The 13,251-nt window shown below is 39.5% G+C and overlaps 1 pseudogene; it reads left to right on the top strand.

Annotated features, from left to right (window-relative positions):
* The first annotated feature begins 6,211 nt into the window (after positions 1 to 6,211).
* LOC111257713 lies at positions 6,212 to 7,711 on the top strand (annotated as a pseudogene).
* The last annotated feature ends 5,540 nt before the right edge of the window (positions 7,712 to 13,251 follow it).

Genomic DNA, 13,251 nt, shown 5'->3' with positions numbered 1-13,251 from the left:
TACAGAATGAACCATGTATAGTCTGTCCCACTTGCTCATCAATTTTCCTTTACCGATGAGTTTGAACCTAGAGTTGAACAGTAGTACTTTGTCTCCTTCTTTGAATTCTTTCTTGTGAAGCTTTTTATCGAACCATCTCTTTATTCTCTCCTTATAAATGCTTGCCCTGTGGTGAGCTTTAAGCCTCGTCTCTTCTAATTCACTGATCTGAATTCTTCTTTTTACTCTTGCAGCATCAATATCAAGATTCATCTCCTTTATAGCCCAATAAGCTTTATGTTCGAGTTCAACAGGAAGGTGACATATTTTTCATAAACGAATTGATACGGGGTCATAACTATAGGTGTTTTGTGAGCCGTCCTATATGCCCATAATGCTCCATCTAGCTTCTTTGACCAATCCTTCCCTCCTTTAATTACCGTCTTCTTCAAGATATCCTTCTGTTGTTTATTAGAAGTTTCAACTTGTCCATTCGTTTGAGGATGATAGGCTGTAGATACTCTATGTTCAATTCCCAATTTTGATAGACATTTGCCAAAATCTTTTCCTGTGAAATGTGATCCTCCATCACTGATCAAAATTCTTAGCACTCCATACCTGGAAAATATAATAGTCTTCATCATGTGAATTGATTCTTCTGTTGACGCCTTCCGACATGGAATAGCTTCTACATTTAAACACGTAATGAACCATGACAAAGATGTGCTCAAATATATCCATGTGACTTTAAGAATGGCCCATGAAATCTATACCCCAAACGTCAAGTAGCAAGTTGTAGTTCAATGGCATAGAATTTCTGGCTGAAATATTTCCTATTCTTTGGCATTCCGGGCAAGTAGCAATGAATCTCTTTGCATCTTCATGCATCTTTGGCTAATAAAATCTGCTTGCCCAGACTTTTGCTTGAGTTCTGAAGTGTCCATATTGTCCTCCATATTCTGATGAATGACATTTTAGAAGTACCGCTTCCCTTTCTTCTCTTGGGATGCATCTTCTTAATACTTCATCTGCTCCATATCTATATAGGTAAGGTGCAGACCAATAGTATTTCATGTTTTCAGCAACCACTTTTCTCCTTTCATTCCTCTACATCCAAGTATCCTTATCGAGGATTCTATATAGATGATCGGCTCTCATTCGATCCTCAATAGGCTTTTTTCCATCATCTTGTTGATACATTCTCGACAAGTGTTAGCCACCACATTTTCTGATCCCTTTTTATCTCTGATCTCCACATCAAATTCTTGTAGCAGCAATATCCAGCGAAACATTCTCGACAAGTGTTAGCCACCACATTTTCTGATCCCTTTTTATCTCTGATCTCCACATCAAATTCTTGTAGCAGCAATATCCAGCGAATCAAACATGGTTTAGCACCTTTCTTGGATAAAAGATATTTAATCGCAGCATGGTCGGTGTACACAATCACTTTGGAGTTCATAGTATAAGATCTGAATTTTTCAAAAGCGAACACGCAACCAATTCCTTCTCCGTAGTCGCATAATTTATTTGAGCCTCATTTAAAGTCTTAATAGCTTAGTAAATTGCTTGTACCTTCCCTTGTTTTCTTTGTCCAAGGACTGCCCCAACAGCATAATCACTTGCATCGCACATTATTTCAAAAGGTAGATTCCAATCTGGAGGTTGAAGGATGGGTGCGCTAATGAGTGATTGCTTTAAAGTTCTGAAAGCTTGGAACCAGTCTTCATCAAACTCGAAATTCACATCTTTTTGCAGGAGCTGTGTTAATGGCTTGGTGATCTTTGAAAAATCCTTAATGAATCTCCTGTAAAATCCAACGTGTTCGAGAAAGCTTCTCAATGACTTGATGTCTGTAGGTGAAGGCAACTTCTCCACAGTTTCGATCTTTGCTTTATCAACTTCTATCCCTCTCTCTAAGATGACATGCCCAAGTACTATTCCTTGTTTCACCATAAAGTGGCACTTCTCCAAGTTTAGGACTAGATCAACTTCTCCACATCATTTAAGAACTTTATCAAGATTTTCCAAATAATTGTTGAAACTTATACCATGAACTGAAAAATCATCCATAAATACCTCCATGATATCTTCAATGAAATCTGAGCATATAGCCATCATATAGCGTTGAAAAGATCCAGGTGCATTGCACAGTCCGAAAGGCATCCTTCTATAAGCAAAAGTTTCGTATGGACAAGTGAACGTGGTCTTATGCTGATCATCTAGGTGTATAGGAATCTGAAAGAACCCGGAATATCCATCAAGATAGCAAAAGTGAGAGTGCTTTGCTAACCTTTCGAGCATTTCATCGATAAAAGGCAAAGGGAAGTGATCCTTCCTAGTTGCCTTATTCAGCTTCTAGTAATCGATACACATCCTCCACCCTATCACTGTCCTCTGGGTGATCAGCTCATTCTTCTCATTTGTTACGATAGTAAGTCCTCCTTTCTTCGATACGCAATGCACTGGGCTCACCCATTCACTGTGTGGTATTGGATAAATAATCTCGGCATTAAGCAATTTGATCACCTCCTTCTTTACCACGTCACGCATAGCATGGCTTAGTCTTCTCTGGCCCTCCACAACTGGCTTATGTTGATCTTCTAATTGTATCCGATGAGTGCAGAAAGTTGGACCGATTCCTTTTAAGTCTTTGATCGTGTACCCAATCACTTTTTTTTATGCTTTCTCAATAAATTCAGCAACTTCTCAGTTTTTTATTCGTTTAACTCATCGCTAACAATGACTGGATACATCTTGTTATTCCCTAAATATTCATATTTTAATCCCTCAGGGAATGGCTTCTGCTCAACATCTCGTGCTTCTGGTTCTTGTTGCACCAATTCCCCAATATCTTCGAAATTTCCTTCCTCCAGAGTCCCATATTGAGGTGACAATGCATCAGTTGCTTCTCCCAATTCGCTATCTTGGCCATCCACATTATTTTCCATTGCTCTTAGTAAAGGATCCCTGAAATTTTCATCAAAGCATATACTTTCTACCTCCTTGTTATTAGGAGATAGATGCAAATTTTTCTGAGATGCAGGCAGAAAATCATAAGTATATTTAGCACCATCAACATTAATTATTACTTTGCCTTCTCTCGCATCAAGCACATCATCTACCAACTTAAGAAAATGTCTACTAAGGATTATATCATCATGTTTCTCATAGGAAGCATCAATAATAAACAAATCAGTTGGTATAGATTTACTTGAGATGTTAACTTTTAGATCTCTAAGCACTCCCAAAGGTTCGGTTGTTCTACCATCTCCCACGATCAATTGAATTGGTGTTGGAGCAAGTTGCAAAGTCTTACTGAAAAGTTTATCGTAAACTTTTGAAGATATGACGCTTACGTGTGCTCCAATATCGCAGAGTGCTTTGTCGATAATCTTCCCATTGACTATGCAATCGATATGCGGTGTAGGCAAATGTGCTCCTTCGTCTTGATTGGTTCCAATTGCATATATCTGTGCTAGACTAGCAAAAGGTGATGCCTCAGGTATTACTCCCTTGACTCTCTTTACTTCAGCAACATATTCTGGGTCTACTTATTTTTTGCTGAAAAGTTTTTGAATAATTTCTCTAGCTATTTCCTTGTCAAGAACATACCCAATGTGTCTCTCTGGTGGAAAATCCGTCTCTATGGTGCTGGTTGACCCCTTTTAATTTGGATATGGCCTATGTTTATCAAATATCCCACTAAAATCGATAGGAATTCAATCCATTTGTTCAAAATCCCGCAAGGGTTTTGCATTCACCAAGCTTCGAGCTTCTGATATTTCTGGTTTGTCATCTTTGATGCACTGGGTAGTTTCCTCCTTTATGTGTGCTGGTTCTTCTTGTTTTTGCACCATAGACTCTTCCTTCTCATCCTTCTGGAGTTCTTTTCTGAAAATTCCAGCAAGTATATGTCCTTAATTTCCTTGCTCTCGTGCCCAGATTGATAGTTATCCCATTCTCTGTTTACGGCTGCTCCTCTACTGATTTTTTGTAGAAGTTGTGCAGCCACCCTGAGTGTCTTTTCCATAAGGTCTCCTCCTGCATAGATTTGAACAAACTCCTGGCATTTTAACGTTAGTGAAAAATAAAATGTGTGCAACAACACATCACCTAAGAATCCAAGCTTAGGTCCTTGTTTGAGTAGTCTGTTGAATCTGTCCCAAGCTTGATCTATTTCTTCATCTTCTCCTTGCACAAACATGATCACTTCCTTTCGAAGGTTCTGAAGTTTGCTAATAGAGAAAAATCTCCCACAAAATTTTTTCATTAGTGTCTCCCAATTCCCCTTCGCATCGAAAGAAGCTTATGCATACCATCATCTTGCTTTACCTGCAAGTGAAAACGAGAATAGATTCTACCTGAACCAAGCTGGCATAATTCCTTCTTGTTGTAGCGTGTTGCATAGCATCGTGAATCGTTCAATGTGTCTATATGGATTATTAGTCTCCACTCCTTGGCAAGGATTGCTTCCAGCCATGTCAATTATTCCTTTATCCAAGATGTACTCCTTAGATGCAAGCATTGAGTCAGATTTCTGCCTGTCGAAATTGATCGGTTAATGGAATTGCATAATCCCTCGTAAACTTTTCTCCTTCCTCCTTGTAGTGATTGATCAGAGCCATCTAGACACCAAAAATAAAAACAAAGATTTTCTATTCTAGAGAAAAAGTTAGATGTTAGAGGTTAAGAAAAATTAATACAGAGTTAAAATGTAGCAAAATTGACCTGTTCCCCGGCAACGGCGCCAGAAAAGCTTGTTGACGGCAGTTAGCACGCCAATTTATGAACCACAAGCATACGAATCAGTTGTAGCTCTTCCTATAGAATAATCCCCCAAGGTTTATCAATCCATGAAACAAGTGAATTTGCACGCTTAACAAAGCACTAATCTACGTAACCGAAGATTCTTTGTGTATGATACGATTGAACTAACAAAAGAACTAGTGACTTAGATTAAAGCGGATAGAGCGTATAGATGTAAACAAGATAGATAAAATGTTTGTCCTAGGGATCTAGGATCACTTGTAGATGTAATCACTTTGCATGAAAGAACTAGATCTATGTGTTATCGTGAGTGGATGTGAACCATGCCCAACACTTTCCCTCTCGCACGTTGTCACTACATGAGGGTACTCAATTATTGAACGATAAGAACATGGCATGATGATCGTTCCAGGTAAGCAAATAAACAACCCAAAGTAGCGCTGGCCAGCCATTACATGAAAGAGCATCATCAAGATATGATAGATAACAAACAGATCTTAAACAAGAGGTTCAACGATTACAAAACAAGATCTCCATACAACCCCAAGGTCAAACAGAGACTTTACCCCATGATCTTACACATGTTGACAAAATTCTAGGTTAAGATCGCCCTGTAGATCAACTGGACCGAAGACGATGATGAACGGGGGCAGAAAAGCCCCAGGCCGATCGGCCTGGGCGCCTCCAAGCCGATCGGCTTGGGAGGTTTCTTCTTCCTCTGGTGCTTTCTTCCTCTGGTGCTCCGCTTCGCGTGGCTTCTCGTAGATCCAATCTTCTCTCCGTTTTTCCTCCTTGTGGTGGCGGTGGATGGTGTTTGCGTGGTGTTTTCTCCTTTCCATCCAACTCCTCCTCCTTGAAGTCCATGAGGGGGTATTTATTGTCTCCCATAGGAGGCGGCTCTGGGTCAATATCGGTGAAAAAACCCTAGAGATCATCATGGACTTCACACTCAAGAAACGGGAGGTCGACTGGACTCTAGAATGGGCTAGGTCGATTAGCCTGGGCCCTTCCTGGATCTTTTGGTCCTCTTCTTCCTCGTGCTACCTTCCCTCGATGACCCATGTCCAAATATCCATTAAGCTCTTTATGCAAACCCCCTTGATTATGTCGTATTTCCTGCCAAAATACAATATGCTTCAAAATACAACTCATATGAAATAATGGGTTATTTCAGGTGCCAAGTGGTGGGTTAGTATAAGAATAAGCATGAACATACTGATTAAATAGTACTAAATGTGTGTCAATAATGAGCGTCAACAGCACCTCCAACATTGACAGTGGAACATCAGCATTGACCACCAAGGAGACGGTTTCATAGGAGGTTTGTGCTGACGAACATGGCCATGAGCGGCTGCCAGTTTGAGCCTGCTCTGGTCTAGTTCGGGGCTCCTCAAGTCGCCGGCGTGGTGGCTGCGCACCTAGGCCACCACCGGCAGCTAGGATAGCTCCTGCACCTGCATCAATGGACATCGACCTCACCGATCCAAGGTATGACCACTGACTACCATGAATGAAACATGATGTGCCAATGAAATTGCTATATGAATATATCTGAATGTAATGTTGCATTCTAGCATGCTCGTAGATAAATGTTGCATTGTTGTTAGTGAGCAGCCAGCCATGACCCATCTTTGAATGAATGTGCAGTAGACTTTACTTGCTGCTTTTCCCTTATCAAACTGATTTTGTTGGCAACAGTTTGGCTAATTGGTGTGATGAGAACAATACGATAATTTGTGAGATTTTTGCTAATGAAGTTTTAAAAGGAAATAGATCAAGTACTCATTTGAGTAAGACCGGTTACAAGAATGTGATAATAAGGTTTAAAGAGAGGATTGGAAATGACTATACTAGAAAGCAATTCAAGAATAAATGGGACAAGTCGAAGCAAGATTATGGTATTTGGAAGCAATTGAAAAATAAGGAGACTGGGATTGGATGGGATGAATCTAGGAAGAATATTGTAATGTCAGAGGCTTGGTGGAAGAAAACAGCAAAAGTAAGTAGAATTTATGTTGCAGTTGTTTCAAATTTTTCATTTTACCACATGGCAAATGATTGTTATCTGAATATTGCATTTTAGGATATAAAGGGCTCTACTAGATTCAAGCTGAAAGGACTACAAACTGAAGAGGCATTATGTATGAAGACTTGAGGAGCACAGGTGATGAAGATTGGTCCACTTCAAGTGGTATAGCACCTTCCCCAACAAAATTGTCTTGTGACAATTCTCCAATTCCTATTGATGACAAAGATGAAGTAGACAATGATGATGATAGTGAGCCAGAGGAGGTGACACCTAGGAGTGTGCAAGGTTTAACAAGAGGTAGAGGGGCTAGTAACATGAAGGGAAAGAAACCTAAGACAAGTGCAGATCACTAGTTTTAGAAACAAATGGGCAAGATTGTGGAGATGAATGAGAGGACAGCTGCACCTTGTGAGTTCATTGCAAGGAGGGAGGATACATCTGGTTGTTCCATCCAGGATGTCATGGCTTTGGTCAAGGATTGTGGGGCTCTTCCCTCCATAAATGAACATTTTGTTGCATCTCTAGTTTTTACCAAGAGGGCTGAACGAGAGATGTTCATGACTCTAGATACTTCTAAAGAGAGGTTTGATTGGCTGAAGAGGAAGTATGAATGGATGAGTAGAAATGATGTGCCTAAGTAGTTTGTGCAGTATGCTTATACCATGCAATCTCGTATCCTTTGATGTATGCTACAATTTAATTTGAAATATGTATGCTCCAATTTTATTTGTATGCCTTTGTAATCTGTATGCTATAATTTAATTTTAAATATGTATGCTACAATTTGAAGTCTGTACTTTGTAATATTTGTATGCCTTCAGTTAATTCATGAGTGTTGTTTATGTCATGAACAGATATGAATCTTTTGATGATGAGATGTTTGATGATGATGAGTGGGTTAAAAACACTCTAGGATTGTTGCGGTCTGCTTAGAATTATCAATTTACCACTGTTCTTATTTCTTGCAAGTACTTCATGACAAGAATGATGTTAGAACTCCATCACAAAGTGGATTCGGTTGGACAATGGAAAAGCTGAACACTCCAGGTGAAAGTCATAAGCAATTCTGAATGAATGCATCTCTACTTTACAAGTTGCATGATCTGTTAGTGGGTAACTGTGGACTACAGTCATCTCTTCATATGAGTTCTATGGAATCATTGGCTATTTGCCTTCTTGTGTGTGGGAAAGGTATGGCCAACAAAGGTGTAGATGGTATATTCAAGCACTCCGCAAAAACAATTAGTAGAAAATTTGAGGTATTGATCCGTATGGTGGCTATGAGTGCAGACTACATAAGGCCAATTGACCTAAAATTCTCTACTACACATCCTAGGATTAGTAATGATCGTAGGATGATGCCACACTTTAAACATTGCATTGGAGCTTTGGATGGCACTCACATTTCAGTGACACCACATCCAAAGGACCTTATTAGGTACATTGGCCAGAGTGGCAAAGCGACACAAAATGTTGTTGGTGTTGTTGATTTCGACATGAGGTTCACTTATGCATCTACTGGTCAGCCTGGGTCTATGCATGATACTAATGTGTTCTTCCATGCACTTCGACATGATCACACCACCTTTCCACACCCCCCTCTAGGTATGTCAGATTACCTATCTTGATCTTTTCTCATATCTATACACAAATGCATGCGGCTCACAACCTTCAATTTTCTACATGTGTGTTTAGGAAAATATTATATGGTTGATGCTGGGTACCCAAATAGACTTGGATACTTGGCACCATACAAGGGTGAAAGGTATCATGTGCCAGATTGGAGGAAAGATCATGCTCCAAACGGTGAGCAAGAGCATTTTAACCATTTGCATTCAAGTATTCACAATGTGGCAGAGCGCTCTTTTGGTGTGTGGAGAATCCTTCTCAAGATGCCGAGTTACCCAATGGAGAAGAAAATGATGATTGTTGCTGCAAGCATGTGTCTCCATAACTTCGTACGTGAAAACCATGCACAAGATAAGGATTTCTGCAAATGCGATCAGAATCCCGATTATATGCCCACTATACCTTCAAGATATAGGAAGCACTATGTCTCTCAAGATGCTGAAGATACATCCAATACAGAAACTGATGATCAGACCATGGATAAATTCCGAGATGATCTTGCTAGAGCAATCTTCCTTTCTAGATCATCTTCATCATGTCAGTTAGCTTGTATGGTTGCATGCTATGTAAGGATTATGGGTACTTTTATAATTATTAGCTTGTATGGTTGCATGTGACGTAAGGATTATGCCTACTTTTGTAACTACAGGTGCATGAATCCCTTTAGTTTATATTCACAATTTCTAATGAACTCAAATTACGAAGAGTCATGAGGATGGATTGCGGTGGTGTGGAGAAATAGAAAAAACAAAGAGAAAAAAGAGAGGACCGGAAGGATGTGGACCGGATTAAGGAAAAAGAAAAAAATAAAGAGGAAAATAATCCTTTTTATTATTGCTTAAACAATAATCCTTTTATTTTTTAAATTTCTAATTAACTCAAATATAAACAAATGTTAAGCATTCAATTCATCTATTCAAACAATGCACATAATCAAGGGCATATAGGACATTTGATCTCTCACAATCATTCCTAAAGATACAGGAGAAGCCGTTTTGCCAAACACTTTTCAGGAAATAGCTTCAGCTCCACTAAGGAAGCTGCTTCACCAGAGAAGCTACAGCCGGAGCCGTTTCAGCCACATCCACAGCCCTGCCAAATGAGCCCTTACTTTATATTGTTACATTGTGCAATAAGTCCCTGTTTGGTAGAGCTTCGGCTTCTCACAAAACGGCTTCAGCTTCGGCTTCTTTGGCGGAGTCGCTTTTCAAGTGGAGCTGAAGTCATTTTGCGAAATGTTTGGTAAAACGGCTTCTCAATGGCAATATAGGTAATTTTATGATCACGTAATGCTTGGAGAGAGAGGAGAAGCCGGTAAAGCCACTTTTTTCGGCTTCTCCTCTCTAGTGTAAACCATTTTGTGGCTTATCCCCGTCTTTAGTGGTGAAACCATTTTGAAATTGCCCCTTTGGTAGGGCTTCACCAAAAGCCGATGGAGAAGCACTTTGAGAAGTCCTACCAAATGGGACCTTAGTATCCATCTCATTGGATCACAAAAAGATGGAGAGAATGATTAACCTTTAGGATCAATCTCGCTGACATTATTAAGGTATCATATGCTTATGATTTTTCACACAAACCCATATTCTCAGTGGCGGATCCAGAAACGGGCTCCGCCCCGGGCTAACTAATATAAGGCTTAAAATCTTACTAGCCATACACTATTAGATATAACATATTTTTCAAAAAGCACAAATAATTATATAATTATCTAGATTTCAAGTGTTCAACCAATAGATTCAAACAATACATAGAACATTGAAGGTAGAAAACTACCAAATTAAGAGTCTTCCATGATAAAAAAAGAACCATACATGTCTTCATGAATTAACACCACTTCCACTTGTTCCGACGTCCTCCATTCTACATAAAAATTTTCAACATTTCAGCCCTTTATAAAGCAAGATAACATTATGTATTGAAATAGACTAATACAAGTAAACAACACGCACCTTGAGCCCTCGTTTGGCAAATTCATCTTACGGTTTCTTAAGCCTTGAAGCGCTTTAGAATTTTTTCATCTTCAATATACGCAAACAAATCCCACTCAATATAGCACATCATGCTACTATTCAGCCAATCATCATTCATTTTATTTCTTCATTCAGTCTTGATAATATTCATAGCAGAGAAGACTCTTTCAACTGTTGTTGTTGCCACCGGCAAAATCAATGCAAGTTCAATGAGATGATACACCAAAGGAAAAGCTGTATCTCTTCCAGTTTGAACCATCTTCTCAGCAAGGTTACCAAGATCAGTACAAGTGTCAAAATTATCATCATTTCTGACTTCATCAATGAATATACGAAGGTCACCTGCAAGCTTTATGCAGTCATAATCATAGAAGTCATCTTTATAAATCTTAGCAAGCTCAACTAACTTTTGTACTTCAAAGTTGGCAAAAGAATCCCTCGGATCAATTACAGAATTTTCCAAAATTAGTGAAACCAATTTTATCAGGATTGTTTTATTTTCCTTTATGCATTAAAATTCTTCAAATCTAGGAAAAATAATAAAATTTAGGTATTTATTTAATGCCTTTTGATTAAGGTATTTAAATAAATGCTTAACCTTTATTAAATGCATAAAATTCTGAATAATGTTTTCTTATTCACAAATTATTATTAAATCAAAGGAATTAAGTTTTGAGATTAGAAAATTATTATAATGCTTTTCTAAAATAAAGGAAAAAGCTTAAGATAGGGTAGATAAAGGAATTAAAATTTGTGGGTTAATCTTTATGGGTAGTTTAACGTTGGCTTGCAACTTTATCATGAAGATAGGTTGTATAGTCACTTGTTGGCTTGCAACTTTATCATGAAGGAAAGTTGTATAGTCATGTGTTCAAAAGTTTGCATCTCTAACTCCTGCATGTACTAAATCGTGGACACAGAAACTCCAGAAGTGAAATTCTTGGAATTATCTAAAGAACCTTCGGAGTTTGAGGAGATTGTTGAGTTGATCCCATGCGAAGCAGGATCGTTGGAAGACACTAACCTTTTTTGGATCAAGGCAAGCCTTGGTGCATCTATGCCTATCTACTTTGGAGTTATTATTTCATGTGTCCAATTATTGGTTATTTTCTTTATGAATGCATTAAGTCTAGGAGTTGATTGAAACCTACTCTTGTGCATGATCCTACCTTGTTTAGAGGACATCTTTGCCACTTGTTCACTAATTAGTAACTATCCTATGCTTAGTAATGCTTAGATACTTTCAAGCAACTTGATTGCTTAACTTTAAGGTAAATTTGGTCGTACATGTTAATCAAGGAAAATAGCTTGGAATTTGGAATTGTGGAAAGAAGTTGGAGATGGTAGTTCTGTCTGCTAAGTTAATTTGGTTAAGGCCCGATCATTGTCTTAACCTTTGATCAAGTGATTTTTACCTGGTTGCTTATTGGGTATGGGACAGTAAAGTCTGGTAGGTTAGTTGGCTCTCTGATCGGGAATATTTCGTACACGTGCTTGACGTGTTGGAGAATGGCAGGAGCGTAGCCTCAAACTCACATGGAGATCAGGCCAGACGTGGGGTCCCATGTGGGGCTGCATCCTTGGGTTCGGGTAGTCATATTCCGAAACTTTGGGTGCGGCTACTCGAAAGGTCGTTATGTGCAACCTGGACAGTTGTACATAGCTGGTGGTCGGGTATCTCCCGCAGGATGTAAATCGGTCCAGATCGCCGCAATTCTCGGACATGAATGCACTTGATGACCGTTAGCATTGTAGTGTAATCTGGTTGAATATAATGTTTTTCCTGGAATAAATATGCTGTATGACTTAGTGCCACTGAGTGCTCAAAATGTTTTATTCATCTAGACTGGTTAGGTAACAACTAAACAGAAATAAAAGAATAAAATTAAGGTTCCATTTATAGTAAGCCTTTTCCGCAAAATGTGAGTCAGCCAGTACACCAAACATCCATCATTCAGTTTTGGAAAAACTATCTATATTGGTTAGTCGGGTCAATCTTGCTGAGCACCCTCGTACTTAGGAGATCCTTCGTTGTTGTTTCAGAAACTCAGCAGGAGTCCGCTGATCGTTGTTGTTTTAGAAACTCAGCAGGAGTCCGCTGAGGGAGAAGCCCCGAAGAACTAGGGTATTTTACGAGTCTCATAATACTCTAGAATAAAACTCAGTTGTTTAATTATTTACCTAGACTGTTTTAGGTTTTAAATTCTCAGAACTACTCTAACTTGCACTGTTAAGTTTGTTTCAAACTATGGTTTATAATAATTCGCATCCCGATATGTATGTAAAAATGTAATATTTGTTGATATCTTCCCATCACGGAAGTGATCCTAATATATGACTATGGATCACGTCGTGGACGTTTCGAGGAGTCCTAGGGACATTGACGGACTACCGGACTTACAATTTTGGATAATTACTGTTTTGACAGCAATTGGCGCACTTAAGCCAGTTTAAGTTGGGCAGTTCCGCCACAATTTATATCTCCAAATAGATTTAGTATGAAAATATATTACATGATTAATATATTGATATTTATTTTGTATAATAAATGATAGTAATATTTTATTTGAATTTGATCGAATTTAAAATTAGCCGACGGAGGGAATATCTGCTCAGTGCTCACTCAACGGCTTTCCCCCCTTTGTGCTCTCCAACTCCAATCAGTGCCGTGGTAGCAGGCCCGTGCTGCAGGTGCTGCCGTGCAGGGGCCAGGAGACGGGGCCGCCGCGGCTCCCCATTGGCACGCACAGGGGCCGGGCGCGTTCCGCCGCTCCCCGTCGGCGCAAGGGTCAGGGCGGGCCGCCGTGGCTCCCATCGGCACGGGGGCCGAGGTAGGCGTCGGCGTCGGGGGGGGGGGGGGGGGGGGGGGGG

This window comes from Setaria italica, chromosome VI (assembly GCF_000263155.2).
Source record: "Setaria italica strain Yugu1 chromosome VI, Setaria_italica_v2.0, whole genome shotgun sequence".
Taxonomy (NCBI): domain Eukaryota; kingdom Viridiplantae; phylum Streptophyta; class Magnoliopsida; order Poales; family Poaceae; genus Setaria; species Setaria italica.
The sequence above is the reverse complement of the archived record's forward strand: the minus strand, read 5'-3'. Positions and strand labels throughout refer to the sequence as shown.